This window comes from Vidua macroura, chromosome 1, assembly GCF_024509145.1.
Source record: "Vidua macroura isolate BioBank_ID:100142 chromosome 1, ASM2450914v1, whole genome shotgun sequence".
Classification (NCBI taxonomy): Eukaryota; Metazoa; Chordata; class Aves; order Passeriformes; family Viduidae; genus Vidua; species Vidua macroura.
The window spans coordinates 111,592,988-111,619,519 of NC_071571.1; the positions used below are offsets into that span (position 1 = coordinate 111,592,988).

At 37.0% G+C, this 26,532-nt stretch overlaps 1 protein-coding gene across 11 annotated transcripts in view; it reads right to left on the reverse strand.

Moving 5' to 3' along the window:
- Positions 1 to 26,532, reverse strand: part of NOL4 (nucleolar protein 4) — a 188,680-nt gene that overhangs the window by 52,941 nt on the left and 109,207 nt on the right. The window lies entirely within an intron of this gene.

Below are 26,532 nucleotides of genomic sequence, written 5' to 3' on the forward strand. Positions count from 1 at the left end.
GCACCTGAGGACAGTTATCATGTCCCCTCCCCTCAATCTTCTCTTCCCAATAAATTAATTTATGCTGTGAAACCCATGTTTTCCTGATTCCTAATCATTCTTACTGATCTGCTCTGGATGTTTTCCATCTGATTTGAAACCTTCTCAAAGAGTAATTCCCAAAACTCCAAAATGTATTACATTTACTGCCTTTCTATGAAAAATATATTTCTTTATTTTTTCATCAATTTCTAGCATGCTTACAGCAGAAAAACCTTATCCCTTTATTTGTAGAGGAATACCCCAAAGATGCAAAAGACAGCAGTGCAGAAAACCCACAGTTGCCAACAGAAATCATGCTGTTATGTTATGAGGACTAAAGCAGAAGTAATCTATAACATTTAAAAATATAAAGTCTACCACAGTGCCTGCTGGGGTTCAACACTGGTGTATGGCCACTGGACAGGGTTTGGAGGATGACACCACATGAACTCACTGCAGGAAGCTTGTCCCAGCAGAGACTCTTGGCTACCCCAGCGAGTGCACGAAGATGGCACTTAATTACCCAACCAAAAGTTATTCAGTGATAGAAAGCTAATTACTGAGGGTGACTATTTGTAATGACCAAAACCAGAAAATATCATGTGTTCATGACTTTAAAACTGACAACATGGAACAAAAGACCCCACCTTTTCAGGGAAAGATGCCTCTGATGGAAGTGTAGCAATTCTTTTTTTTTAACAAAGCTTCATTTGTCATATTTACATTACATTTTACATTTACATTTCATTAGAGACTTTTACATCTATTTGAGTAGTGTGTAATTCTTTCAGTTAGTTCCATCAGACACTCATAAACAACAGAACTTCTGTGAGCAAGAGAGACTTGAACATTTGAAGAGCTGGCACAGCCAGCACAGGTCTCCATACTGCATGGAAAGGAAAGGGTTAGGAAGCAGGCAGAGATGAAAACACCTTACTGGCTATATGTGATTCTCTTCTAGAAATTTACCTCCACATCTGTAAAAGTTACTAAATCTTTTTAATGAATACACAAAACCTTATTCTAAAGCTGACAGAATTCTGCTTGTCCCCAGTTGTACATCCAGCCCTTTCTTCTTTTTCACACATTTCAGTAGTTCCTTCTCTGCCACCAAATACACAAAAATCTACAATTTCAGCAATTACTCTTGCAAATTATGTGTGCTTTTCTGTATACTTTCCCATGTGCTACTGTGTAGCAAAAATATTTTTATAGAAACTATTCCTATGACACAGAAAGGGAGTAGAACATTCTGATGACAATGGATTTGATTGGGTTTTTTTCCAAAATTATCAATTAAATTAGAACTTTATTTTAATTTTTTTTCACATTTACATTTTTAACCGATTCCACATATGACAAAGGTTTTGAAAAATTCATAAAAAACAGCTTTTGGTAAACTGGTATGAATGAGAAGCATGCCTTTTATTTGACATATAAAAAAAAATAAAGTTAAGCCTGAAAGGTTAAGGCAAAATTCATGCCCTATAACTTTTTCTATAAAATACATTTGAAATTAATATTGCATTGTTAGAGTTCCACTTCATTCCTGTGAAAACTGTGAGTTCTCCATATAGCAGGGAACTTCTCTATAGGAGGTAGTTGTGTTTGGCTTTGTGTTTTTCTTTCATTAAATTTATAATACTTGTAATATAAATAACACATTAAAAACCATAAAATATTTTTGGCATATGCATGCTCTTTTGTTATTGAAATACTTGAAACCATAAAAAAAATATTCCTAATTTTTTCTCCTCAATTCGTATAGAAAGCAGGAGGCATAAGTGAATACTCAGGTTCAGCTATTATCCTAAGGAATTCGCTATCAGGTTTTATGGCTAGAAGTCCAACTCTCTATTATTTTGCATTAATAAGCCATTTTCTTTCCACAACCTCTCTTAAATCCTATGCTTTTCTATCTTCCAGCTTTTACTGTTATTGTCCTTTTTCATGGCCTCTTTAAACTTTCATATCATCAGATGTGTGGAACTTTACTGTCCATCTCTTCTCATTACAGGGAAGACTCTGAATTCCTAAATAGAATTCCAGCATCTCATAATTTATTTCAAGATCCAATTAACCTCCTTTTTATAAACTCCTCACATATTTGTTCATCTTACCCATATCTTTGCAACTGACTATGACCAGTTTTCTCCCCTTGTTACACAATAATTGGCCTTTCCAGCTCCTTTATAAAATTTCACCCTTGATAATGGGAAGGCATCATTGTGTGCAATTCTGCTATTTGGAGCATGAGGACGACAGCATTTTTATGGGAAGAATGGAGAGCTGAAAGCTACAGTTTCATAGGTTTGACTCTAAAAAAGTGTTATCTAACACGTGAAGTGTTAAGTTGTTAAGGACTTTTTTACAAAAAACTCATATTACACTTAAAAGATCTTCTTTCTTTCCTCTGTGTTAACAATGTGACTTCAAGAAACAAATTGTTCAGTTGTTTACAACAGCAACTAAGAAATAAAAATATTTTGCTCCCAAATTATCCTTGGCATGATCTTCTCTGCAGTCATTGTCTTTACAGTAGTCCCTGAGAGAACACTGACTGTTTCTAAGACTATCTGCTCATTCTTTCTCAGTAATTTTCCAATCTATGTCGTATTATGTTTGCTTATAATATTCCTTTCAACAGAAGCATATTTATTAGCCATAAGGAAACCATAAATTACCCAGACACTTTCATTCCAGTGGGTTTATCTGGATAAATAGAAGTTTGGATAATTGAAAGATAAGAAATAATTGAAAGACCACCTGAAACACATATCTTCCTGTGCTATTTTCTCCTTTTAGCTAAAATACAGTCTGTTCTAGGTCTCTCCCCACTGGTGTTGACCAACACCAAAATGCATCACTTTACCCTAATAGAAATAACCTCAAAAATTAAATAGAGAGTAAAAACAGAGAAGCAACTGAGAATTCTCACTCAAGTAGAAGAATAAAGTGTATTTATAGGCTATAGTTTAAAGAGCTTCTAATCTCTTATTACCTGATTGGGTATCTTCAGGAAAACTCCTGCTCCTTCCTCAGCCATTCTAGAGGAGGAGAATTCTTGGGGGAATCAGAATAAGTATCTCCAAATCACCCTTGCACTCCAAGTACACCAGTATTGAGAGTTACAGAGCAGAGCTGATTTAACAGAGCAGGAGATTTGCCTACTTCTTAGCTACTAAATAGCTTTTATTTTATAAAATTGTTTTATTAATGAACTTCTAGACTCCTCCAACTGATGTAGACTTTTTTCAACCAAATACTAAAAGAACACAGTTATATAACCATCAATAACTAGTCATATTGCAAAATGTGGCTGCTGTGTCTTTGGAAAAAAATACAATATATTTTGTGGGAGCTGAAAAGTCAAACCAAAATGGTGATAGACTCAAATAAAAGATTAAATTATTTTTGGCAACATACACTGCTGTTTTGAAGCTCTAAAAGGGTCTGACAGAGTTTCTGAGGATTTGATAAACACAACTTACCACACAGGAAAGCTCCATAACAAATTTCTGGATTTCTGCAAACTGTGTGCCAACAGAGTATTTAAACTTTTTCTATATTACATCCAAAATCAAACCAGAAGATCTGAATTAATTTACACTCTTTTAAGGTCTTACATTGCAAAATAAGAAAAAGAAAAAAAAAACCCAACTACCTTACTTTATTATCAAAGTCAGGGACACTTCACCAGTGAGTTTCCAAGGACAATTATAGCATACTTTGCAGGTAGTATCATAGCTCAGCGAAGTCAAGAGCCTGAGAGAGCCCCACATAGTTCTTGTGCTTTTGGCAAAATCCATCCATCTAAAACTTCTATTGGAAAACTATCATTTCCAAGTTTTGGTGAAATTTTGGCCTTTTGTCAAAACTCTTTATAGTTTCCATCCAGATTCCACAGTTTTCCCTTTGTCAGGGTTTGGAGGGGTTTATTTTTATTTTTAAATGAAATAGCAGCAGTTTATATGAGGATTAGTGAACATTTTTCTTACGGAATATATTTCACTGACTACTAAGTTTCACATTACAGGCAGGTAATTTGAGCATTTTGAGCATTTTTGACCAGTAATTTTTTGGTTAATTGTTAGACAACTGGCTGGTAAGAGCTACAAAATATTTTGTAAAAACACCAGACTATTAATTTCTTCTCATTCTATTTTAATTGAGAATGAAACCTCTAATGCAGGCAACACATTCCGGAAGTAACTAAAATGGAGAACATTTATAAGACCTGAATATCACAATGACAATTACAATGTCGGTCCCAAGACTCTCACTCCCCTCTTTGCAGCCTGTCCTAATCTAACTGACAGAGGTTTAAGATATAAACATGTCAATGAGGATAAAACAGGCAAGCTCTAACTCTCCAGTGAGGAAACAGCAGAATCCCTGTCAAAACCCAGTCTGTCCATTAAAGATCCTACTTACAGACCAACAGTGCTACCTCTACTGTTTGAAAATATCTCAAACTCACGCCAGCTTTCAAAACAGAAGTAGTTACTGAATACTGCAATGGCCTCTGAAGTCTGAACTTAGGTAAGAAGCTAAAGTCAGCAAAAAACAGAAGTAAGATACAGTAGTGATATAATCTCTTGAGCAGTAGCTTAAATGTGCTAAGCTTACTGTTTTATTTCTATGATTTTATTTTCTTATGGGTATCTGCATGTAGGGAAATAATGTTGTCATAAATACAGAAGAGCAGGGTTTCTTGTCAACGCAGCATCAGTGGATGCTCTGTTTTAATCTTGAGCATACTGCTGCTGGAAAACCTAAGAATCCCTTTCCTCACTTTAGCAGTGAGGGATAAAACCAAGGAATGGAGAGCACATGGAATTCACTGGTTTAGTCATAGGCCACTTGTCAGACATCTACAATTAACTAGAAAACTGCCATAATATTTTTTTCTTTCTGTGCTATTCTTTCTGTTCATGCCCTTAGGTTTAGTTTCAGCCATTTTTTTCCACGCTGCTTTCTCCTAAATATTTTCATTCTTTATTTTTGAACTCATTATGCCTTTAGTCCTTTTTTGCTTCAATCTTTTCTTGATTTCTTCTCTTGTCTCTGATATTATTCCTTTCATTTCTTCCTCCCTAAATTTCTCTCCACTTCCTCTTGCCAAAAATTTAAGCTGTAATATCAAAAGACTTCAATAACCTGTTTTCTTCTTCAGTCCCAAAAGGACATAGACCTATTGGAGCGAGTCCAGAAGAGGGACACCAAGTTGATCACAGGCATGGAGCACCTCTCATATGGGGAAAGACTGAGAAAATTGGATTTTTTCAGCCTGGAAAAGAGAAGGTTTTGGGGTGACCCACTTGAGGCCTTCCTGTACCTGAAGGGAGCCTACAAGAAAGATTGAGAAAGACTCCTTACAAGGGCAGGTAGTGACAGGACAAGGGGGAATGGCTTCAAACTGAAAGAAATTAGGTTTAGACTAGGTATTAGGAAAAAATTCTGTGAGGCTGGTGAGGCACTGGAAAATGTTTCCCAGAGAAGTTGTGGATGCCCCATCCCTGTAATTGTTCAAGGCCAGGAATGATGCAGTTCTGACTGGTCAAGGGAAAGATGCTCATGTCCACAGCAGGGGGGTTGAAAGTAGATGATCTTCAAGGTTCCTTCCATGCCAAATCATTCCATGATTCTAAAAAATATAAGGCTATCTCCTCAAGTCCCAAAGCAAGAATCTACACTTGGAAACTGTGTGTTTATTTACAAACAATACCCCTTGAATTTATGACTACAGGTGAAGTCTTGCTAAGAGAATTACAATCACAGAGAATGTAGACTTTGTACCTGCCCTTTTAATTCACTGTCTTTTTCTTCCTCACTGTCCTTACTATGGCGGTTTTCTACTCCTTTAAAGTAACGAAAAGACCCCAGAGAGCAAACACATTCACAAATGAAAGAGTTTGAGTTATATCAGGAATGCAGAAGAAAAGACTGATTTTTGGGTTTTGACACTCACCTTGTTCCCCTGTCCCTGTTGTATCCTAGACAAGCTAGAGATGGAAAGTACACAAGAGGCTTCCCGGTTGTACAAAGTTTCAAAAGACATTTCCAGAGACCGACAGCAGAGGCAGATGCAGAAAGAAAAATACAACATTACTGCAGGGTTTGTGTGCCATAAGAATAGCAGACAATGAGAGGAGCACTTGTTTTCACTAGGTAAAGAGAAAGAAAGCAACGAAGACAAAGGGTGCCTCTGTCCCATCCTTGTCAAAAGTCTGGCAAAAGAGTGCTATTTGACATCCACGAACTCAGCAACTCTCTATAATGTCTGCCTAAGGCCATGCAGCAGCTGGACTTATTAAACACATAGTTATATGCTGAGCTGTGCACCTGTATTTTCTAATACAGAAGGACATGCAGCATTTTGTATCCTAACTCGTATGAGAAGGAAGAACACAGTGCACAAAACAAAAGTTGGAAATAACGAGGAACTAGAAGTGATGATTGGGATGAGAGAGGAAAATGGTTTCACAATGGACCTTTCTTGGTGTGCTCTTTCTGAATTCATCATAAGTTCTTCCCTGTGCTGATTTCCTTTTCCTAGTTCATTCCTACACAATGGCATTTCATTATTTCTCACACCTTTCTCCTTTCTAGTCTAAGCATGGCATAAGTGCAAATAATTGGGAAGGAGATTAAAATCAGTTGATGGAAGCAGTGGAGAAGGGAACTCCAACTCATTTGTCTCCATCATTTAGGAGAATTTTAGGCTCTCCCTCCTACAGTTTGTGTTACTCAGTCACGACAGTTCTATGCCAGAATAGGTGAGAGGAGACAGTCCTGTCACTCTTTCTCTTCTGACCAATCATTTATATCTTCAGAAGTACAGCTTAAAGGAAAAAACCAACAAGCACACCAATCAATTAATGACAGGAATGTAACGCAAAAGAATCTGCACAGTACTGAACAGCCATTTACAACTGATCATGGTAATGAGATGACACATGAAAGACTGATTTTTCTAGGGGGAAGCTAGGAACACAACAGGGCCACAACACAATTTTTTTGCACATGCAGGAGAGGAGTATATTGCCCAATAAGAACTATAGGGTACAATTTGAGAATGCTTGTTCTTGCTTTTCCTTTTGACCTTTTACCTCTATCTGCTTATAGCAGCAATCTTTAGCAAGCTTTTAAAAATTCACTGGAGGTAAATCAGTTGGATTGTCCTACTAAGTAGCCCTGAGAAACAGAGGTTAATGGCCCTAATTATTGCTTAAGGACCAGGTGGGAAGATTTAGAACTTGAGACCAATCAGGAAGGGACAGATGGAGACAGGGCTCCTGAATCAGGGAGGAGGCCTGTTCTTAGTATGCAATAGTCTGAGTACAAGAGGAGCAGCTGAGATGTCTGTAGCTGAAGCTGATGCAGTAGATTACTGATTAGTTCCCTACTTATCTACCACAAATAAATCTTAAAGAAATGCATCTCATAAATCAAGTAAATCTTGTAAGAAATGCATCTAATTTGACCCTCCCTGTTTAGGGAAGGATAAATAAAACATTTATCATAAGACTAAGCCAGAGGCGTTGCTTGAGGTTATCACAAGACAGCAATCATGAGAATGTTGCAGGAGAATTCCTCATAAAGGCAGTTTCTACCTGATAGTTCTCCAGTCCAATGTATCCTTAGGATTAATACAAAAAGACCAGAAAGAAACAGAAACAAAAAAAGAATCTTTCCATTCTAAATCTATGCTGATTGTGCTTCTGTTAAAGACATGGTCTGAGATTTTGGGGGTGGGGGATGGAGGACAAAATTATGAAAAGCATTAAACCTGACTCCCAAAGGAGAGCTGCTCAGCAATTGCTGCTCAAATGACTCAGGCAGCCAATTCTAGTAAACAACAGTTGTGTTGAAGAGCAAATGCTCTTCCCCAGAAGACAGGTCACAGTACCCCCCTAAATCCCTACCGATATCATTAAATATCTCTATTGGTGGTAGCTGAAGAAACCAAAAACTGTCCTTGTAAGCCATAATTTTACCTGCCCAAGATGCTGTAGAACTTTCCAGCTTGTACAAACATTAGTATATATTTGGTACAAAAGTGAGCTGTTTTGGTTGGTCTGCTCATAAATGAGCCCTGAGATTTTATATGCTGCCTGTTAAACTTTCAGGCTTGTGAGAAGGGAATCATCCAGTTTCTTCCAGGATAGCATGGCATACTGTAAGCTCCCAGAACAGCTGCTGTTTAGAAAGGAAATTGCACTTATGAACTTTATTCCATGCCCCAGTACTCTCTGTGTTTTCTGTAGTGGAATAAACTTTGTTTACTGCAAAATGGTTCTGTCACTTGGTGCTTGGAGCTCAACTAGAGGGAACCATACAGCCATCAAGCAGCACTGAAATTTCCAAGATGATCTAACAGACTTGGTCTGTAAAGCCACAAACTCATTTACAATAAGCAATATTTACCTTGTATTAGGAAAGATATTTTGAGTTGTGAATACTGGGACCACTTAGTTACGTGCATTCACGTTAGCTAACTAAATCACCATGCTGCAATGGAGAATTCCCCCATCAGAGAATAAAGCTGAGTATAAAATCCTATTTGGCAAAACTCCACCTTTGCCAAAGACCACATTCAATCCACCTTCTTGTAGAGGAAGAATTCTGTGAGAAAAACCTGCTAGAATTATGACAGAAAAAATTAAATAAATCAGAGCATACAGTGCATTTTCTCATATTGATATCATAACTCAATACCTGACTATGGAGAACTGAACAACTATAAAAACTGCTTTGTATCATTCTCCAACCCAAATTATTTAATCTTCCACATCCTGCCACTAAATTCAGGGAAAAGGGATTTGGTCTTATGATGTCAGCTTATCATATGAAGAGAACTAGCTGAAAACTTTAAACCTGGATCTGAGCTGGACTAAAGTTTTACAGGTTGTTGTCCCTTTCTATTTTCTTATTTTGTGTGAGTACTATTGTATTCTTAGCTTCCATAGATGAAATTTAAAGAACAAAGAGGAAACCAAAATAAAATACATTCTTAAAAATTAAAGGAACTCATCTATATATCTATTTTTAGAAAGTGGCCCCCCTCGTGGTGCCACTGCCTACACTGTGTGCCCATGAGTCTCCTCTTTCACAGAGCCCTACCTGAGCACAAGGCATGCAGTGCTGTGATCTACAGGCTGAGATCCTTTGGGAATATAGAATGTAAGTCTCACCAGATGCATTTTATTAAACTTAAATTCAAGAGGCACAGAATTTGAGGGACAGAAGAGTTTTCTGTGAACATCCCCCATCACTGTCACTGGAATTGCCATTGGTTCTGCTCTGTTGTGCGGCCACACCATGGATCAGAAAACCTGAGCAGATTTTATTAATTCCTGAGCAGGAATTAATTTTAAAAACTGAAAGGCATGGATAACTTAAGTAGAGTTCCCCTTCCCTAATGTGTACCTGTAGTAGGCCTCTATTGGAACACAAAAATGTGTTCACATGTGGCATAGAATGCTAATAGCTTTGTTTTCCATGATTAAAAAGTAACACACAAGCATTTAGAAACTGATTTTCTCTGGCAAACACAGTCTCTTTGGCTTTGTCAAGAAATTTTGCAACTCCATTACTAGTGTTTTTAGATGAATGTGATGATAGGGTTTCAAACCACTGAATTTTTCTATGTAGTATATGCTTTCAACAGTGCCATAAGAAACAAACAAAATACAGAGACATGACTTGTGCTGGCAGTCACAGCTTACCTCTACAAGTCCTGTAAAGGAGTAGCTTTAATATCTGCTCACTGATTCCTACACAGAGATATCCATTATATTATATTTAAACCTGTTTATCTTCAAAAAGTAGAACTGAAGATAAACTGGATATCCTAAACTGGACGTCCTAAATCCCCAGATCTCACCAGCATGCATTCTCCATTTCACTCCACATCTCTCTCACTCTTAGAGGGCAGGACTTTGTGGGTTTTTGAGGGCTGGGAGATCACTCATTGCCCAAGCAGTATCTGCCTCTCAAAAGTCCAATTCCCTCATGAAAGCAGCAACCTAAGTCTTTCTACTTGAGCCAAATGCAGATTTTCACAGCTCACAGCAACTCAACATTGTCAAGATTACTACCTTGTGAAATTAGATTTGAAGGTTATTCAGGGCCAAAAAAGCTGACAGAGCATAAAGCACCCCCTTTGGAAAATAAAAATCAAGACAACAAATAGCAACAAACACCTTCTCACATTGATAGAATAAAATGCACCATATGGATATATGGTATATATAACAGCACTTTTTTTGTATAAAACTTTCCTGGCAGACAAGATTTTAAAAAACATTTTTTACCTGGGACATAAGTAAAACAGGAACAGTCTGTCATAAATCTCCAAATAACACTTTGCATCTAAATAGATTTTTATGGAAAGCTATATTTTGAAAAGATCTAACAAAGACCTTGCAAATTATGCTCTAGGTAAAATGAATTTCAAAGTGATGTGTGGGAGGTATCCATACAGAGAATGATCCCATACTTATTAGCCTCTTCCATAGCATTATGTGCTCTAATACACTATTAATTTTCTGAATATGTGTACAACTGGCATTATTAAGATGTTCAAAGCATTGAATAAATATGGGAGATCATTTTATGATCTCCCATAATTTAACCTCACAACTTGACTGAAGGCAAAAAATATAAATTGATGATTATACAAAATCATCAATTTAACCTCACAACTTGACTGAAGGCAAAAAATATAAATTGATGATTATACAAAATCTGTTAAAAGCATGAAATCACTTTCACATAAAACTTTTGAAATGGTGATGTTCTTTAAAAGATTCTACTTTCCAAGTAGCTGCTTCTATTAAATAAACCTATGAGACTAATAGGTTAACTAATATAAGAACAGAATGTCTGTGCACAGACATATTTCTTTTAATGCACTGCCTTCCAAGGCCCTGTTCTAAGACATGGATGACAAATGGACCATCCAGTAGTTTTTAATTGCTAATAAATTGTGCATTACATGCTTAATCAAAGTTCCCCATGAGTTTTAGGACAATCTCAGCTGTTATTAAAACTGCAAACCCCCAGGTTGATAAACTGAAATAAAAAAAAATTACTGTTTACCTATTCAGCCTTTCAAAAGTCAGGGGGAAAGATACACAACTCATCATAGGACCCAAATTTAAGCTTTCTGCCTTATGTTTTTCAGATATCATGTTTCATAGGCTTTAAATAATTGGAGCTACTTGAAAACACTATTTACACATTAACTTTGCACACAAGAAATGGTTGGTCCTTCACTTGATCTGATCACTGAAAACTGCACTGCCCTCAATTAACTAATTCAAGGTAAGATGCTGTTGGTATTTTTTTTTTTCCCCTGGTAGGATGAAAGGCTTTAGGGTAGGATTAGTGAGGCCCATTAATTTTGGAAATTAAACACTATCCTTTTGCTTGCCTGTATCTGCCTTTCCACCAACGCCAAAAGAAAACATCTCTACTTTTTAAGATAGCCAGCTGCGGCCTGAGCAGAGCCCACAGAAATTTGCCCTTGCAGAGTAAATACAAGTTCTCCCATGTGAGATAGGAATGGCTCTGAGGTTAACATTTCATTTTGTACCAACGCCACTTAAAATGCTCTTACACTTCCTCTCACTAATCCATACCCTCATCAGGACCTTGCTCTATTGCACTTTACTTTTTATGGCCACTTCTCCTGGGACCCCCACCTCTGTGCCCCTTCCTAGGAACCCCACTGAAGCTGAGATATACCATGAGCAAGTGGGGGCCAAGAATGTCCCAGGCTGCTCCTGGCTGCTCCCTGCCCTTCCTGCACTGAGCTGTGACCTGCATAGCCCCTACTGCTTGTCTGCTGGTCATTGGGACCTGCTGCTGCCAGCAGCCCTGCCCTGCCATTTGCTACATCAAGTCTGCATAACCTTACACTGTTTTTGTCCTCAGTTTCAGAATTTTTCCTCCCTTTGATACTTTATCAAAGGTAAAGCAGCGACCTGTAATGCATGCTTACAAGATCAGATAGGAAACATCTTCTATTCTTGCCCATCTCACCACTTGTTCTAGGCAATAAATTGTCTTTCTGAGTCGTTTGGGGTTTTTTTATGAAATGAACAATTACAAGAAAAGGTCACTGAACTAAGGTGGTGGTAACATAAAACTCAGCCTGTGAACTGAATTTTGAATGGGCAGCTTTTCTGACTCCTCTATTAGCTGTTGTCTTCATATATGGTAGTAGAGGTAACAAGGGAAACTTCCACTTCTGGCAGAAGTGTAAGAAGAGGTATTGAAAGTCATGAGATCATCTGTTGGGATAATCCTGTACAAAGAGAAGATCACCATACAGAGCAGATCCACTTTTTGAGCTTAATTCTCTCAATAAGTAATTACGTAGCAAAGCACAATATAGTTGATTTGAATTAACTTGTAAGGGTGATTAAACAGGAGTTCACAACACCACAGGAGACAGGGGGTAATAATATTAAGTCATTTGTGCCAATTGGGAGGAACAAGCAGATGAAGTGAAGGCCTAAAATGGCTGCATGGCATTGAAAATGTCATGTCCTGGTGACAAAGCCCTTTCAAAGAAGAAGGAAGAAAGCTATTGCACACCCTGCCTCTGACCTGCAGCAGAAGGACTTAGCAACCAGGAGAGCACTCAGCCAAGCAAGCTTTATGAAATAGAGCATTGTGAAATAAAGATTGTATGGTAAGAAGCAACATTTAAGGAGGAAGTGAAACAATTTGTTTTGTACAGGTACACAGATGCACAGATATACTCATATTTCATACAATAAATTAAAAACATTGAAAACCCAGATCTGAAGTCCCACACTTCAGTGATTTTAACTATTATTTATATTTTTACTCTTTTTTCATAATTAAAAAGAAAAAAAAGAAAAAACAACTGCTAAATAGCTACAGACAATTAGAATATTCTAACACTTCTACAGCCTCTTCCTCCTGCAGTTCTCTCACTTTGGGCTACATACTCAGTTCAGTATGTAACTGCACTATTCAAGTAAGCTGTACAACTGGATCTAAGTAAAGCATCCAACTTTAGGTCAGTTAAGGTTCAATCACACAAATACTTATAATGTAGTCCATAGGCTTTCTTGGGCATACATAAATGTGTTTTTATGATGAGGCCTGGAAAGATTTATCAAGACCATCAGTGAAAATGTATTCCTCATGTTTCCAGCAAAGCCCAAGTTAAAACAAACATTTAAAAACACTGGTTTGAATTTTAGCTATGCTAATAAAACCAGAGGAAACTTTCCAATGGCTACTCAGTTGAAGTTGACTCTGCATCTTTACCTTAACTGAACAAGAATGTCTGGAGATAAGGATTTGTATTGTGATTCATGTTCAGCTATAACACACAAGAAACAAATGGCTTCTCCAGCTTTTCTAGAGAAATTGATTGATTTGCTTTGGGAAAGGAATTATGCCATGCCTGTATTTACCAATCAGTAGACATGTTTGCCTCACAGGACCAATGTAATGTTCAGCTGATTTATTTTTATTGATGTTTTCAGAATCCCAAGCGTGCTATGTAAATCCAAAGAATTTAGATATAAGAACTTCTGGCAATTAAAATATTGATGAAGGTATAAACAACTTATTCATGTTGTATAAAGTTATTATGCAGAATTATCTTACTAGAAACAGAATAACCTAAAACTTGTATTACCTATATAAATCATGGATGTTAAATGACAAATGTAAAAATTAACACAGTAGTATCCTATACATTTCAAGGACAAAAATTTCTACTAGGAAAGAAATAGTAAAAAGTGAAGCAAAAGTTTTGAAGATGCTGCCACAACTGCCACTGCCTACACTACATGAAGAGGAATGTTCTGCTATCTCACAGTTAACAGTAGACATACACAGTCTATTTTTTTTTAGTTTGCTATTTTACATAAATAGCCCTACATATAAGTTCTAGGTACTGTAAATATTGCTAGAAAGTAACCATTAAATATGGAAAAATCACATAAAATCAAAATCTAAACATGAATGGAGAAACAGGCTAAAAGCAAACCAGCATACTCCCTATCAATTTAATATTAAAAAAAAAATGAAGATAAAGAATTATCTCTACAGAGCTTACGTATCGCCTTAAAAACTACTTACCTCTCATACTAAATAGAATTATCTCAAATTGGCATAGTGAGTGCAGTAAAAATAAATATTGTCCTGAAGTTTATATCTCTAAACCAGAAGTATGCAGGGCTAAGTACTTAAGATTATGAAATACAGATATTTAGGCCAGGTTTCTCAGAAGCTTAGGCCAGGCAACTGGCAATGTGAGATGCTAAAAGCCTTTTTGGCTCTTTAAGCATTCAAGACACTCCTACCAATTCACAGAACCATAGAACATGACCACTCAACTCTTGAACAGAAAAGTTGTCACCATTTTCCTAAATGACACAATCATGCCTCATATACTTTCAGATTCATTAGTACATATATTTATAAAATGAACACCTACCTTACATAGACATTTTTGTGTAATGATTTACTAGTTTCATATGAATGGTTTGTTACAATCATTGTAAAAATGTTTTATCTCAAGTCCAACCTAACCTATAAAAAGAAGTTTTTTGATGAGTCTTTTGATAAATTTACCTTCCAAAGAAAACAATCTATTAATTGGCAATAACTACTGAGATCAGTGATGAAGTCATGGCTGCTTTATCTCTAACAAGGTAATTCCATCTTTATGCAGCAAATTTTTCTGCTCCTCAGTGTTTTGTCACTGATTTAGATCCATTAGGAATTCCAACTTCTTTTTCCAGTATTACATAAACCTGTATATTATGTGTTTTCTGAAGGCAGGGTGGACACTTAGTTGAATGTATAGAGGTAGATTTTATAATGCTTCTAATGAACCATAGAGAAGCATCAACCTTGTGTGACTCTTATCTTTAAGGTGCAACTGACACAAGCAGCATATTCCAAAACATGCCTGTATGTCATTCCTTCATGCGTCCATCTCCCAGCTGAACCAAGAGGATGTGAGGTAGCACACGTGCCACAGACTCATCTAACTTCTTTTCCACTAAACACAGCTATTCTTGCTAAGCAACACACTGAGGGAAACAGGAATTTTCAAAACCTTTATTTTAGTAATTTAATACAGCTTTTGAAACAGGTCCAGTCCCACGGGGCTCCATCTGCAAAAGATTTTTTAAGAGCATATGACTAATTGTGCAAAGTGAGACAAGGATAAATTCATTCAGAGGCATCCAAAAAAACATATATCACTGATTAAGTAAAATGGCCCAAAGAATATCCATGTGTCTTTTTGAGAGCCAATACACAGCTCACACTATAACATTGTGGAGTGAGGACAGACTGTATTGGGGCCATTCATGGTAACCTCGAAGGAAATCAACTCACCTTTCCCTGTTTTTCTTTTACTAATCCTGAGAGGGTGCAGCCCAGGAGCTCAATAGTAGAAGGTACAGGGAAGAAATTCTGAATAGTTCTGCAAGGGATCTTCCTGGTGGAGTCAGACAATTCCCAAATGCCATGGGAAACATAAGAGGAAGAAACACATTACTCCATGACCTCTACCAAAATATAAAATGGAGTCAGAAGCAAGATACAAGATTTCATCCCAATATTAATTAAAACACACATGAAAAACAATCACACTCTTGTCTGCTAGAGCACCTGTACACAAAGTTTGTTTGTATTGCAGGTGCCTTAACAACATGAGCTCTTTGTATGCTCCTGGTTCATTTGTATGATTCCATACTTTGGTTCATGACCACTGGATATGACTGTTCTCATCAGACAAAGGGAAAAAATATATGAATATATATATATATATATAGTGTGTGTGTGCATGTATATGAAGAGAAGAGCATGTATGATTTCCCATCAGATCTGAGGTAGCTCATGGCATATTCACGATGAGAAGAGTTGGAGAACATAGACAGAATAGGTGTGAAGGGACACTGAAAATGACAATCTGACCAAAGCAGCTGATGAGACAAAGCATCTATATGGGAAATATTCAGTTGTATCATGCCAAGATCCAAGCAACAGCTGCAGTATTCCATAGAAATACTGTGAGCTCCAAGAAGCAGTAGCTTAGGGAAAACTCTAGAGATGCATATGGAATTCATCCAGTATTAAAGTGTTTCATGGCATGCCACACTTACATGGGTGAAATGGAAACTCACATCAGTTACAGATTCCTACCTTTGGCTGTATATTTTTATACCCTTTCATCAGTTCCCAGTGAAACACATATGTTGGCTGTTTACACAGCTCTCAAATACAAGTTTCCAGGATCTTTTACTGATTGTGCAAGAATACCATTCTGTAATATTTGTAACCATCAATGTCTTATTCCTTACCACGCATTTTGCAAAATTTTTTGATTGCTATCTTTTGCCTGTGTTTAATAAACATAACAAACATTTCACAGCTTTCAATGCCTACCTACACCACTATCCCCTCCCTGCCTCAATCACTAATGTAGATGCTGTCTTTTTAATTGCTTCTTTCAAGTATTCAAAATCAGTCACTGTTAGAGACGAAATACAAAGCAGGATGTTTTGATGAAACATATGGCAGACAAAACCTCAAGCAGACTGATAGGGATTATTGGCAGTTGTTCTTTTTCACTCCCCATTCTGTGGGGAATAAGATGCTGCTAGAGACCATCTGGGAAATCCATCTAGCAAATCCCTTGTTGTTGTAGGGATCTAGGACATCAACCATGATTCCAGTTCCTCACTGTTTTCCGTGGCATATTACAGCTGCACCTCTGTTGTTTTCTGTAAGGCTGAAAGTTATTAATCAGAACTCTGTGGACATTGTGAATTGAACTCTTGCATATCCTCTTGGAGCAAATGTCTATCATCTAGGTTCCCCTTTACAGAGGACTAGACTCAGTAATTAAAGTTAATTCCTCATAGTTCTATATTTTGGTAAGTAATACTGTTACCTGTATCTAATATTTTGTTCATAAAAACCAAAATTTAAGATAGGTCTTCCATGAGTCTCCAGAAGCAGATGGAGGAGAATGACCAGAAAAGCTGAAGCAGCAAAAGGCAAGCAACAAAAGGAAAGACGAAAGAGAAGAAAATAGTTAAATAGTTTTAAAGTTTAATCCTACTTTTCTTTCCCTCTTTCCTCTACTAAAAACTTGACCTATTCAGTTCTCTCACATCACCCAACAAATCCAGCTGCTTGAATAAGTATCCAAAAAGAGCATTCAGAGTTCCAATACAATTAATTATTCCCAGCAATTGCTGTGGAGAGCACACAAAAGCACAGCTTGAAAGTGCATCAAGCATTCAGCAAGACATTTGACTACTGGCATTCATTCATTCAACAAGAAAAAAGATTAGCAAATGAGATATCTGTAAGACAACTAATAAAATTTTTATTTATTTTAAAATCTCATCAATATATTGTTATAAATGTCATTAAAGGAGAAAAACCTTCGGCTTCTTTCCTCTCTTTCCTCAGGACTTGTCTTGGCATGTAGAAAAGAATTCAATACCAGAAAGAAAAAATTAGGAGTAACATTCATGATTATCAACTTCTTGAATAACAATATATTTTTGAAGGAGTTGAGTGTGTAGAAAGTAGCCAAATAGGAAGCCATTCATCACAGATGAGTTTTGAGTATCAGCTCTTCAACCTCAGCATCTGAAAAATTAAAAAATGGCAGTTCATTAAGTGAAAATAATATTAAGACTAAACACAATCACAATAGATAGCAATTATTGCTGCCCCATTATATCTTGCCCAATTTACCATCAAATAGTGTTTAATCTTCCAAGAGCAAGATTTACTCTCAGTCTTTTTCTAGGTGGCAGAGAAGCTGCATATGTGATAACAGAAGAAAAAGGAGCAGCAAATCATTTAATGTGGTAAGACTTCAACACAAAAAAAAAAAAAAAAAAAAAAAAAAAAACACCACAGAAATAAGAGTTAGAGATTGTAACAAGGCCCAGCCTTGAAGGTGTCTATCAGGAAAGGTACAGATATGTGCTCCCAGACTGATAAGTTATAAAACGTTCTTGGCTGTAAACAGGGAGGGAAGTTGTAATTTCAGACCTTACCTCTTTGACTGCAGAGGCACTTGATAGCTTTCTCTCTTGTCTGAATAGATGTCCTGCCTCTAAAAGCAAGTTGGAGAATGTCCTGCATCTCCTTCACGTGCAAGTGCTTCTTGTTCAGTATGAGTGACGTAAAGGTAAAAGTGTATGAGGATAGACAGCTGGATCTGTGAGTAACACCCATGCAATCTGGAATCAAGAGCACCACTTTCTGGTACTTGACCCATGTGCTCTTCCTCCTTTAAAAAAAAAATCTCTGAGAAAATTTACAAAAGGTCACATCAAAACTTCATCTCTTCCATGCCAGCTTTACATTAGCTGGGATTTCACACACATATGGAGCCAGATTGTGTTCTCCATTACAGGTATGTAAATCTGGAGTAGCATCATCAGCTTCCATTTAACTGACCTGGAGTTACATCATTGTAATGAATGCCCTGCAGGAAATCAATTTCACTTTCAAGAGCTTTGACTGAACATGAAAACCTGCTACTAAATGTACTTCCAATGGGAAGAATTAGACACAGAACTGATGGTATCATAGACAAAGGACTTTGATGAATGTGACTGTTAGAGAACACTACAGAATTCATATTTTCTGACAAACACAACACTGATTTTCTTTTCATGCAGCTGCAGTGGTATGAAAAACACGCTCTTCAAAACAATGACGTATTTAGCCATTTATTATGGGTAACCCCCAAAAGCAGAAGATTCAAGTCTGAAAAAAACAGTGCTCTATAAAACCATAGTTGTTACACTTGAACAGTGATTAAATAGTGCTTATAAAAACCACTAAACTAACATCAACAATTTTTTGGTATTAAAGAGCTTCTCAGTGCCCTCCAACAACTTCTCTACGAAAGAACAGCAAAAAACCCTTTTTTTTTTTCTCACAGAACAAACATGCTTTATCCAAACAACAAATAAATTGACTTTTAGAGTCAGAAAACTCTTATTTTCTCAGTTTACTTGTTTTCTAAAAGTAGGGAAGAGTAAAACCAAGGTGTCAGATAAAATGGCAAAGTAAAACATAAAAGACTCAGACTTTTTGAGAACAACTTCTAAAACCCCTATGCATGAAGCAGAAATTCATTGGGAAAGAGAAGCAAACAGGATAATTTGTAGGTGACTGGGCAGAAAAAAATTAGGAAGTCACAAAACTGCTTGCATACACTTTTTGTTCACTTTTCATTGAAGTTCTCTATGCATAGGAGAACAGGTTTATGTTCTATTGTACTGCATCAATCCCCCAAGAAGAGAAAAGCACTGACATGCCAGTTACCTTTGCACAAACTTGAGCATAGCAGAAAAAGAAGGTACATACTTCAACAGAGCACTTGAGCCTGCCTTCACACACCAAAGATGTGAGATGCAAGACTAAAGATGTAGCCTTGTATCATCTACACATGATGGTGGCAGGGGTGGATTCTGCCTTCAGTTCACTTCTTTTATCATCTTTACTTTTAAATCTCAGTACAAACTATTTCCACGGATTTAGTGGAAAGCAGCAATGATGGAACCCATTGGGTAAGTTATGGCAAAGCTTTTTTAAGGCAAAGCTGGAACATGTCACCATCCTCTCCCTAGTGCTGCAATTGGAATGGTAAAAGCAGACTGGACCCTAGTGGAGCTGCAGACTCATTCTGTGCTGATACCTCGTTGCTCCATAGTGTTTATAATGCTGGCTTTGCCTTCTGCCCCTACTCTTGTTTCTTTGTTCAAAATCTAATATGCCCCTGCTTGTAGTAACGTGTCCTGCCAGGTTCTGATGAACCTTTCACCAGACTTTGCTTCACTCTTCGTAAGTTATTTATGACACTAGCAAACAGTATTTCATGCTAAGTCTCTTCCTAGTCCTAACAATTAAGCCATAAAATAAGGCTGTCAAACCCCTGGACTGCAGACTCTTAAGATATTTTCATAAACAAAACAGCAGTCAGTAAAATATGGCATTGCTTGAACACTTTCTATCTGACCATGCAAATGGGATAAAATATACTAGTTAGAACAAACAAAACCAAAAAAGTCTAATTTCTTCTTCTGCCATATCTAGGTAGTGAGATCCAACTTCAAGCAAGGGAGAAAATGAAAAGTTCTGAGGAGAGATGAGTTGGAATTAAAAGATCCTTTCTGACAGGCTGAACTGTCAATCCAGATTAATTATCTTAACTTGGGCATTTAGCAAAATAAACTAGATGGGCAAAAGGGTATTTTCTTTGTACTAAAAAAGCCAACATGCAGAGTTTAGAGCTATCCTCAAAAGAGGAGGAGACATTTCTATCTTACCCTTTCCACCTTCCCTCCTGCTTAGAGCTGAGGTAACCATCTCATATAAGGACCACAGCACAATGCTCCCATTCAGCTGAAACCTGTCTATTCCACTCTAATATAAATAATCAATGATGATGGAGGAAAAAAAAAATTGAATTATTAAGTAGAAAAAGAAAGAAAAAAAGCTCCAAAACAACATCTCCAACACTGTTCTTAATAACATGCAAATTCCCAAAGTCTTCATTTTAACTCCTGCTTCAAGTAGATGCACATCTGTTTAACATTTTATTAACAATTTTTAAAAATAAATTACTTCATAAGTTTCTTGATAGGCCTCTATCAGTCTTGGTTAAAAGTGCTGCTATTCCTAAGGATTCCATTTGCTTTAGAAAAAGCTATATGCTTCCTTATTTTCCGACCATGGCCATTTCCCCAAGGAAACCTGCAGACAGAAGCACAGGGAACTAGACAGGCAGTGACTCCACTTGCCTCAGAAACTCATTGTCAGATGTGATGATGTTCACTGGATTTAAGGAATGACCTTCCACCTTTTGCTAAGATGCAATCCCATCTTTTAAAAGGAAAGAGAGTGAGCAAGAAACGCATTCTCCTCATAGATGGTGTCTGTCTGTGGCTAAATTCATGTGCACTTTTGGAAACCAGATGGATCCACCACAGATGACAACAGGCTTATCAGTATAATTGCATAACCAGGTCAGGCTGCTTGGGCAGTCATACCTGGTTTCCCTTAGTAATGATGAGCTCCATCAAAACAGATGTTACAAGATTCTACAGCTGGACTAACCACTGAAGATGACTAAATTTTAACTGGAGTATCGTGCAGGAGCTTTAAACTTCACCCAGGACCTCATACATGCTCTGGCTTTCAGATGCCATCCAAGGTTACAGCCTTTAAATACCTTCTTGGAGTGGGGCCTGTGTTAAAAGCAGACCATGCCAGGCTAACCTGCCACAGTGTAGGTACATCCATTACAACAGTGCTTGAAGTTGCAATTGCTGGAAGCAAACAGCCCCTGGCAATAGCTTATGACAATAACACTGTTCTTTACATCAAACTGTAGAGAAAATGTTGAGAAACACTTCAAAGGCCCAGCATTAAAGGACAGACAGAAAGATTTCAGTTTCAGAGACTACATGAAAATTCTGCCTCATGGTGAACAACTGTAGCTATAATAACATGCACATTAGAATGCAGTATTATAATTAAAGGTCATGGTATGCAGCAATCATTATTTACTGTTCTCTCCTTTAAAACTATGCTTTTCTCTCCCGACTTAAAGGAAAAATTTATCTTGTGCAATTCTCCAAGAAGCCAGTTACACACTTGAGCTAAACATAATGCATATTAACTTATCCTACCATACATCCAGAGAGACTCGAGGTGTCCAACTTTCTACCAGAAATTTCATCTGGTAGAAAGAAAGAAAACAAACTGGTTGCAATTAGTAGGTACCTGGACAAAATGGGCATGTGTGTTGTCTTTGTTACCTCATTTTAATACCTCTCCTAGGCATTTATGATCAGTAGCATATATTTCTATCTGGAAAATCCCACAAAGAATTTTTTGCATATTAGGGGTGCCCCTTGTAACACAGAAATAACAAACCATTTATTAATCCAGGTAAAATAATGGTGTAATGTAAGTATGATTGGTGAGTTCAAAAGCCTGTTCTCCCATACTATATTAAAATAACATTGTTATCCAAATGCAAAACAGACAAAATCATTTAAAAGGAGTAGGTTTGCTGTATTTAATGAAATGAATAATGAAGAAGAGATAAAGGTTCATAAAAACTTTCCAAAATAAAAGATATGGTACAGGAAGTAGCAACAACAAAAGAGTCAGCAATAAAAAACTTCAGTGCTACAGAGACTTCACCACAGTCATAAAAACACCTATCAGGCTCACACATAAGTAATGATCTAAAATAATTTATATGTGCACGTAACTATTTGAATTCATACAACTACATTTGCAGAGCATTTGCTGATGAATATTTTCTAAGTGTTTTCTAGTACAAAGACCCAGACCAGTTAAGTATTTTTGCAGCTATGCAAAATTTCACAAACTTCAGTTTAGCCCTAAATGGTTGTAGAAATTTCTGCTGCTGTGAACAGCTAGGTCTTACTGGAGGATCTATTTCCTAATATAAGCTTAATAAAAGTATATTTATATGACCTTCCACCTTTATATATATAAAATGTATATATATACACATATACATCCATGTGTACATATATGCATTAAACACTATAAAAACCCATTTTGTCTTTGCACAACAAATTTTCAGTGAATTGTAAAACATTTTTGATTGGATTTTAAGGTTGTTACAGTTTGGCAACTCCCTCCACCGCACTCAGGTCATGATCTTTTTGTAAAAAGAAGCAATTACCACACATACTCACTGCCTAAACTGAGGATTCAAAGTAACACTGTCCACTGAAATGTCATATTGTTTAAAGAGTGCTACTAACACCAGTTTTAAAAGTTGTCAGAATCTGTGATATTTAAATGATCCCGAGATTGTAGAAAGTCTCTGGTTTTCAGCCCTGCTGCCAAGGAAGAAGTTGCAATTCGTCTGTGCTGCTTTTCAAGGTTGTCTATTATTTCTTATCTATAACATGTTCTCTCTGACCTGCAGCAGGTCTGTCTTGCAGGACAGCGTGCGGGGCTCTGCCCCTCAGTGGGATGTTACAAACATTCTATACTAGAAACTATGTGTGCTATATTTACAATAACGTGCCAAAATCTATCGCCCATGTTGAACAGTGTGTCCCCAGCCTAAACCAATAGAAAAATGCCAACACCACAGTGAAACATGGAGGGCATGAAGGAGAAAAAGGACAAGGCATGCCCAATTTCCTCCATCTTGCCCCCTTTGAACCCCTTATCTAGAATCCTAAAATTCTACTTTTGCACCCGTGCCACACTAATTACTACTTATATCAAACACTCAGAGCTTGTAATTCATCCTGTAAGACTGAAAACTCTTTCCCATGGACAGAGATCAGAGACAGTGTCTCTCGGGGCTCTGTACAGGGGGGCTCCTGACCCCCTGCCAGGGTTCCAGACCTTCCAGGGCAGCCAGAGGGATGCCCTGGATTCCCACTAAAAGTCATACTCTGAAGTAACTGAACCAAGCATTCTTTAAATAATATACTGTAGTTGTTCACAGGGTTGTCTAATCCCCAGTTATTTATCAAGAGTTTTTTCAGGCAAGAAAACTTAGTTTATTATTAAAAAACACAAACTCTACACTTCTTACAAATCACTAATTATGTCCTCTGTGTCCAAAGGCCTGATTCTAGGAAAATGTTAAGTATCCCTGTTTTGATATCCAAGATTTTTTGCAGAATAATACCACTATTTTCACAAACTTTCCCTATAGCATAAGCTTATAATTGCTTCAAATAGTTATGGACAATATGAATATTCTGAAAATTTACCTTCCACAAAGAAATAACCATTTTCAATAAAGATTTCCCTTTTAGCTCTCACGTTTTCAAAACAAATATGATGGAAAAACTACCATTTTTATCTCAAAAGCTTATTCTGATCAAAATTCTGCAGCAGATACAAAATTATCTATCAGAACATGTCAGCCAAGAGATCCTCCTAGCTCCATTCCTTTGTCTCTGAGTTTCACAGTCTTGACTATCCCAAGAGAATAACATCTTGTGCAGGTTAAATGGGACATTGTAGAAGTTGGAGGAAGCATAATGTATTTCTTCCTCCCGTACTAGCCCAATAATTGAAATATATTTCCCCTCACTTAGAAAGTAGATATTTTCTTCAGTAACTCATCTTACAAATCTCTAACAAATTTTGTTTATCCCAGGATTGTGTTCTTCCTGAAGTCTTTACTCTATATTTAAGAATTTTTCCTGCATATCTAATTAATCATATACTTAAATGAACTCTAAACATCAACATGAGTTTCACTAGGAAAAAAAGAAGAGACAAATCTGCATATTGTTGGCAATATAGAGTGGGCAGGATGACAGCGAGTGTGAAAGAATGTATTGATGTGGGGGATGATTCTGGCCTCTTAAAATTTGTAAAGAATGAAATGGCTTTGATTGTCATCTAAATTCATTATAGATTTTTAACACATTTTGATATGTTTTTCTTGCATCTGAGTTGGAACTGACTCAAATTGGAAAGTGAACATTAGGCTATGTTCTTGTCTTAGCTATAAATGAGTGTCACATTAAGACTCCTCCCCATCTTTGCCAAGCTTATTTGTTTATTTGCAAGAGTGATGGCACAAGCAACAACCTACCTCAGGCAAAAGATCCTGTGTGTCTGTCAATATTTGGGTGATGGGCCTATAAAAGGGTCATTAGGACAATCTGCCCTGAAGCAAAAGATACCATTCATATCAGCCAATTTGGGACCCGCTGTGCAACTCAAACTTCTGAGTCAATTCAGCACTGGAGTTCATACACGGGCAGAGACTACAACTAGTCAGAACATTTTCCATAAAATGCAGGTTTGTGAGAAAAAAAAATATTCTGTACAGATAAACAGTTTTTCACAACGATTTCACAGAGAAGGTGTTGGGATACATGGTTTGCTTAAGGGCCACGAGAAAGACTAACAATCTCCCATTTAGTCTCCCTTTGTTCTACCCACTAAAACTTAGACACTTAAGTTAAAAAATCATTACAAGTTTTTATTTTTACTCCAGAAGCAATGAAGATAAGAGATAAAACCTCATTATGATTAAATGTTGTTCTCTAGATATCAGTCATGTGTTATCCCTTTCAAGTATGCCTAAGGATTTAATACTCCTGTTTCAAAGCCCTGTAAAAAAAATGTGCCCATATAAGGTATGTTGTCAGGCTACTGAAAGCTAGTGACTAGCATTAATAGCCTTTGGATCCAGGACTCACATCCTATTATTGCTGCTGTAAAAGTGGTAAGCCATCAGATCATCAGATACTTTAAAAAAAAAAAAAAAAAAAAAAAAAAAAGGGACTTTTGTGACCAGTAAGATCAATGGGTAAATTCTATGATACACGCCATTTATTCAGCCTCCCTACTGTAGGCCCTCATGAAAAACACCATCCTAGAAAGCTGCCTAACTTAATCTGTAAGATCTGTCTTTATCTACAAAATAACACCCTTGCTTCTCCTTACCCACATAATAGAAACTACAGAGAAAAGCCCTCTGGGGATTACAGCTTCTTAAAGCAAACTTGTCAGTTTTAATTCAGGTTAGGTGCCCGCATAACACAATCATGAAGAAACCAAATCAGTTCCTTTCAGATGTTGATAATTCACTGGTAGGAATTCTCTTAGCCATACACATTTAACATTCATGGATTAATTCTTGTCCAGGTTTTGGTGAGAAAGAGTTCATTTTCTTCCTTGTAGCTGGTATAGTGCTGTGTTTTGGATTAAGTATGAGAATAATATTAATATCATACTGATGTTTTAGTTGATGCTAAGCAGTGCTTATCCCAAGTTAATGATTTTTCAATTTCTCAGGCTCTGCTGGTGAGCAGGTGCACAAATGGCTGGAAGGGAACAAGCCAAGGACAGCTGACCCAAACTGGCCAAAGGGATATTCTGCACCACAGAGAGGATTGCCCAGTATAGAGCCTGGGGGGAGCTGGCCACACACTGTCAATCACTGCTCAGACACTGACTGGGCATTGGGCAGTGGGTGGTGAGCTACTGTACTGTGCATCACTTGCGTTTCTTGGATTTTATTCCTCTTTCACTTTTTGTTGTATTCTTTTTCATTACAAGTAGTAGTAGTAGTAGTAATATACTTTACTTTATTTCAATTATTAAACAATTTTTATCTCAACCCATAGGTTTTACCCTTCTTCCATTCTCCTCCTGACTCCACCAAGGCAGAGAGGGGAGAGGGGAGTTAGAGAGTGGCTGTGAGGTACTTAGTTGCCAGCTGAGTTTAAACCATGAAAATTCTACAGGTACATAATAGAAGTGATGAGATGGCCATCTGTAAATATACATACCTATATATCTCCATATTTATACGTATATATATATGTATCACATTATTTACGTACTTTAATAGATTTTTTTTTTCAAAATGGTAATGTAGATAGTTCTTAATAAATAGATAGATAAAATTCATGTCTGATGGAGAAC